The sequence below is a fragment of the Perognathus longimembris genome, chromosome 25 (genome assembly GCF_023159225.1).
Source record: "Perognathus longimembris pacificus isolate PPM17 chromosome 25, ASM2315922v1, whole genome shotgun sequence".
Classification (NCBI taxonomy): domain Eukaryota; kingdom Metazoa; phylum Chordata; class Mammalia; order Rodentia; family Heteromyidae; genus Perognathus; species Perognathus longimembris.
Window position 1 is genome coordinate 23,765,206 of NC_063185.1, and position 6,000 is coordinate 23,771,205.

Genomic DNA, 6,000 nt, shown 5'->3' on the forward strand with positions numbered 1-6,000 from the left:
ATGTGGCTTAGCAGTAGAGTGCTCATCTAACATGAAGCCCTGGGTTCCATTCCAATAGAAAAAGCTGGAAGTGGTGCTGTGGCTCAAGTGGTAGAGCGGTAGCCTTAAAAGAAAGAAGCTCAAGGACAGTGCCCTGAGTTCAAGCCCCAGGACCGGCAAGAAAAGAAAACAGCCTTCCCTACTATCTGTCTGCTTCACACACACACACCAAACAGCCAGGCACTGGCGCTCACACCTATAACCCTAGGTACTACTCAGAAGGTTCAGATTTGAAGGTCAAAGCTCAAAGCCAGCCTGGGCAGGAAAGTCCAAGAGATTCTTATCTCCAACTAATCACCAAGAGCCATGCATGGAGCTGTGTATTTTCCTTGGGTGAAAAAGCTCAGTGCAGTGCCCAGGCCCTATATTCAGGCCCCAGCATTAGCACAAAAACAAAAACACACATAACATACATATTCTCTCTCTCTCTATCTATATACATATATATACACACCCACCCACACATATATACATATATATCCTCCCCTCCCCAACTTCCTCTTTTGTTACTTTTGTAGAGGTGTGTGTGTTTGGGTTGTTGGGTTTAAACTCAAGAGCCTTGTGTTTGTTGGTCTGGAACTCTAGTTGAACCGCATCTCCAGCACCGTTTTTTGCTGGCTGATCGGAGTTGGGAGTCCAGCAGACTGTTCTGCCTGGGCTGGCCTCCGACCCAGTGCACTACTGCAGACCTCGGTGTCGTGGGGAGCCAGGGTTCCGGGCATGAACCCTCAGCCCCTGCCTTCCTACCAACTTCCACAGCACTGCCCTTCTTTACCTGCGGGCTCCCCGAAAGCCGCAGCCCTGTGTGCCAGGGTGACTCACGAAGCAGCTCCTGGCGGGTGGCAGGCAGGCAGAGACTCAGAATGGTCGCCTCCCGCATTTGGGATCCAAGGCTCAGCGTGGCTGGGGGACTGAAGTGACAGACAGGGCCAAGGCGGGGTGGCCCCCGAGCCCCTGCGTGAACGCCGGCTCGGGGCAGCGGCTTGGGAGGTCGATCGGGGCCATGCCACCTGCACCAAAAGCACTTGCCACAAAGGAAAGACCCACAGGACAGCATGCCTAGAAATGTCGTCAGCATCTACCCCGTCCCTCGTCCTGCGTGGGGCCAGCTGCACCCCACACTGGGACACGGCCCTGGCTCCCTCCTGCCCCTTCTGTGCGGCGAGGCGCAGCCGTGATTTCTGCCTGCCGTCCCGGGCTCCTGCGCCGGGCTCCCATTCTGAGAAGGCGATTCGCAACCAAGTTTTGGGGTTTTTTTTTAGTCTTGGATGAGCCCCAGGTTGGGAATTTTCACAGCGCTCTCAGCTCCAGAAAGCTATTCTGGCTGGCGAGTTGGCAAAGCCCGGATTTCCCAAGTGGAATTATGACACGGTCCTGGTTCTCCGTTCTGTCCTGAGCTGCCCCCACCGTCTTGGGAGCTCGAAACCCCGTCAGCAGGCCGCCCGCCAGGGGCTCGCAGACACCTGCGCTGTGACCCCGCTCAGGGCGCCCGGAGCTGAGGGGTAACGTGGGAAGCCAGCCGGGGCAAAGAAAGCCTGGGAAACTCTTATCTCCAATTAGTCACCCCCAAAAGCCCCGAGCGCTGTGGCGGACGATCCTGTAGGAAAGACATCCCATCCACTAGAAAGCCATCTTCACGAGCTCCAATCTCCTTGATTACCCAAAGCCAGTCTGTGTAACCCCAAGATGTACAAGGTGACGGCGAAGGACGGGCTGGGCAGCCTGCGGCAGCACCCAGTTCCTGCTGGGCGGTGTCATGGAGAGTAAGAAACAGCCGCCGATTCCCACTGGGGTGCTGCGTCCTTGCCCGGGCACCGGAAAGGCCCTGTCCTGAGACCACGACACCGACTTTGCTTTCGAGAAAATTCTCTGTGGCATTGGGAAAGGGGAGAGGGTCAGGTGAAAGCAGCCCTGAGCAGGAAGGGCCTTGAGGTGTGGAAAGGAGCCGCTAGCAGGCACCGGGGGCTCGCGCCTGTCATCCTGGCTACTATGGAGGCTGAAGAGCTGAGGATGGCAGTTCAAAGCTAGCCGGGGCAGGAACCTTGTCTCCAGTTAACCACCCAAAAGACCCAGCACTGGAGCTAGGGCTCAAAGGTAGCACCCAGGCCCTGAGTTCAAGCTCCAGGACTAGCATGAGAGAGAGAAAGAGAGAAATAGAAACAGAGAGAGACAGACAGAGATGAGAAAGCGAGAGGAGAAAGAGGAGAGAGAGAGAGAGAGAGAGAGAGAGAGAGAGAGAGAGAGAGAGAGAGCGCACCAGAATAAGGGCGAGCTGCCGGAGCCGAGCTCAAGTGAGAATTAAGAAGCTGGAGTGGAAGCAAGTGGGAAGGTGACATCCAGAGGCCGGGGCGGGGGCTGCGAGCCCGAGCCCCCCTCTGAGGGGTGGTGGATGGCAAGTGGCTGCTGGCGCCAGCAGCTGACACACAGGAGGGAGCGCGCGGCCTCGTGGGGGGTTGGAACCCCCGGCGTCTGGAGTCAGCAGACAGAAGGGAGGCCTGTCCCTGTTGCGAAAGAAAATTCCTGCAGAAGTCACCCCCCCTTCCCGTGTGTCACCCCAGCCGGGGGGGGAGAGGTGAACTCTTCTAGCAAGCTGACTTTCAGGACCAAACCCAAGGACAGGGGTGGCCCTCGCTCGAGGGGGGGGGCGAGGAGGGAGGGCGGCCCAGGAGGGAGGGGGGCCCAGGAGGTTGGGGGCTCCCCCCCCCCAGGAGGGCCTGGACTTCCCACTGATTGATTCCCAGTGCCTTCAGGAAGTGCCAACACCAGCTAGCCTGAAGTGGGGGGGGAGGGGGAGGGACAAACCCCAAACCCTTCCCACGGTCTCCCTCCTCCTGCCCCTCTCCCCCTCCCCCACCAGGGTCGGCAGCCCTCCCCCTCCCCCCAGTGTGCCCCCCAAGGTGAACCTGGAAGGCAGTGCCTCTGGGGGCTTTGTTCCTCCTCCAAGGGGGCAGGTTCTGGGAGACCGAGCTCCAGCCCCCCTCCCCCCCCACTCCACCCCCCACAACCGAGGCCCCACGACCCGGGGAGCTCTCGCGTGGTGTTTTGCTTTTCCGATCCACACAGCATCCGGACCTGTCCCCTCAATCCCAGCACACCCCGACGCCCAAAGACGCCCGGTGGCCAGACGTCCCCGCTGCTCACGCTGCCCTGGCCCTCCACACACACACACAGCCCTCCCTCTGCAGGTGCTCACCCCCACAGTGGCGTGCAAGGGTCCGGGGGGCCAGCAGGGAGCCCGCCACGCCCCCCGTCCCCGGACTCGGCGGCCTTCTCTCTAAACAGCCCACCTGGCTCCCTTCCCATCCCCCCCTCCTCCCGCACAGCCCGCGTGTCCCTCGATGGCCAGTCCTCTCCTCCTGCCCCCAACTCCTGCCACGTGTAGGGCCCGGGAGGTAGTGGCAGCTTCCAGAGCACTTGCTGAGGGGAGAGGTGGGTGACGGGGTCATGGGTGATGATGGAGGCCGACCTCACACCAGCTCGCCCCTCCTCCCGGAGCCTCCACGCCTCCGTCTTCAGATGATTTGACGTACACATCAGTTCTGCAAATTGATTTTATATATATATATAGAATCATATATAATCACAATTATATACATATATATTTGCCAGTTCGGCGCTGGCAGAAACGGCAGAAGAAAGAAAAGAGTAAGTCAAAGCCTCTTAAAAATCAGAACCCAAACAACACGTCCCCCGTTTTGACACAACGCCCTGCTCCCCCGAGGAGCAAATCACCGGAAGCCTCGCCCTCCAGTGCCCCTTCTGTCCTGGACTCCCGGATCTATCCGGTCTTGGCCTCCAAAGAGCTGGCCGAGGGAGCCAGGAGGAAGCAAGTGGGGGACCAGGTAATGCTGACACTGGGGCAGCAGCTCCCGCCCTCCCCCCCCACTCCACCCCCCGCGCCCCGGGCTGGGTCAGATCTGACAGGCGATCTGACAGCCTCAGCCCTGCGGTCCATTCCTCCCAGCCCCGCCCAGCAGGGCCTGGGGGTCACCGCTCAGCTGAACTACTACTGCCTGAGGGCGGGTGAGATGGTCTGGTTCCGTGTGTGTGTGTGTGTGTGTGTTGCACAGACATACCCTGGAGCTTGTGAGTTGATGTTGTACTCTTAGATTGTGACACAGAGCTATAAAAGTATCCCAGGCTTCATTTACACTATATAAAGATTGAGAAATGGGGGGGCGGGGAGTGCGGTTCAACCCCGATGGCAGAGGGGCCTGGTGAGTCGGGAGGCCCGAGGGCCTTGCTACACCCCCTTTCTCCCTGCCCCCCCCCCCCACAAGCTCTGGTGGCCAGGTGAGCTGGGCCATGACCGCCATGACCGCCGTCCTGGCCAAGAGCACACCCCGAGCTGTTCTTCCTCCTCTGAGAAACTCGCCTGGTAAAGGAGGCCAGCTCTTTCCCGGAGCTGTCCCCGTTTGGGCTGAAGTGTCCCTGTCCTCAGGCGGGAGCACGCGTGCGCAAGCCCTGCGCGTGCGGCCGTTCTCTGCCCGCGGCCGCCGCGCTTCCCTGTGGGCGGGTTGCCCTGTGGTGTCACAGGCTGGGACTGTCATCATGGAGGGGTCGGGGGACTCGGAGGAACAATGCAACCCGCTGAAGCGGTTGTAAGGGAGGGGGGAGGGGTGGAGGGGGGAGGCCGGTTGGGGTACATTGTACAAGTGCGTGGAAAGGCCACGGCGCCCCCACCCCCTGCCACGCGGCGTGGGCCACGAACACACGCCGGTGACTTTGGAAGAAGCGCCAGGCTGGGGGTAGATCGCTTGCCTGGCAGGGCTGAGATCTGGGTCTGATCCCCAGCACGGATAAAAAAGAAAAGAAAAAGAAGGAGAAAAGATGATTCAGGTCACAGATGTGGAGGGGGCAGCCCCAGGGAGGGCGGTGAGGGAGGCGTGTGTGTGTGTGTGTGTGTGTGTGTGTGTGTGTGCGCGTGTGCACTGTAGGAGCAGGCCGAGAGGCAGACGCGGGTGCCCCAGGGTTCATCTTAGAGCAATCCTGGGAGAATCACCAAGCAGGCCTCATCAGATCCTCCCCCCTGGCAGAACGCAGGAGACGGCGCCCCGTCTCCTAACACACAGCTCTGTTTTAGCGCCGAGGAGGGAAGCCAAGGCAGATTGCACCACCATTGAGAAATCCGTGCAAGGGAGGTGAGGAAATAGATCAAGACTCCCCTTTCCCCGGGCTTGGCGGCCACCCGGAGACAGAGCAAGGCAAGCGCTGCGGGAGGCGACGCCAGCCCTTTGCTTCTGGTGGGAGAAGTCCCTGCTTTCTCCCACCCTCGCCTCTGGGTCCTCCCTTCTTCCTGGGCGTGGTCCTGCATGTGTGCGCGCGTGCACACACACACACACACACACACACACACACACACACGACATCGCATTGAACTCTCCCGGACTTGCTGTCCTAGAACGCAGGCGTCCAAGCCGAGGCAAGGCTCAAGCCCATCCCCTGGAGCACCGTGGCTGAGGTGGCTTTCTTAGCCGTCCTGTGTTTGGCGCAGAATCACACGGAGAGCAGAGATCGGCCCTCGGCCCCCTTGGCTGGATTTAGGGACGCGCCCGGGGCACCCGTGGGAGAAGGGAGCGGGGGGGTCTTGGGGGTAGAGGGAGGGCCACCAGGAGCCTGGCAGGGCTCCAGGAAGGGCAGGCTGCCGGGATCCCGTGCTGGGTGGGACTGGGGGGAGGGTGGGGGGGCAGGCCGCCTCCAGAGAGCCCCATGCCCCCACCCAGGACCGCGCCCCTCGGCCCCCGCTCTCCAGGAGTCCAGCCTCGGCTTCCTTCCCCCCCCTCCCCTTCCACTTCCCTTCTTCCTCCTCCCCTTCCTCCTCCCCCCTCTGGCTCCTCACTCCTTCCTCTTTCTCCTCCTCTCCCTCCCCAAGTGAGCAGGGTTTGGCCTCCCCGGCCCTGAGCCCTCTTCTTGTGCCCAAGTGTTTCTTCTCACCGAGGCTGTCATTCCTTTATTTGTGTC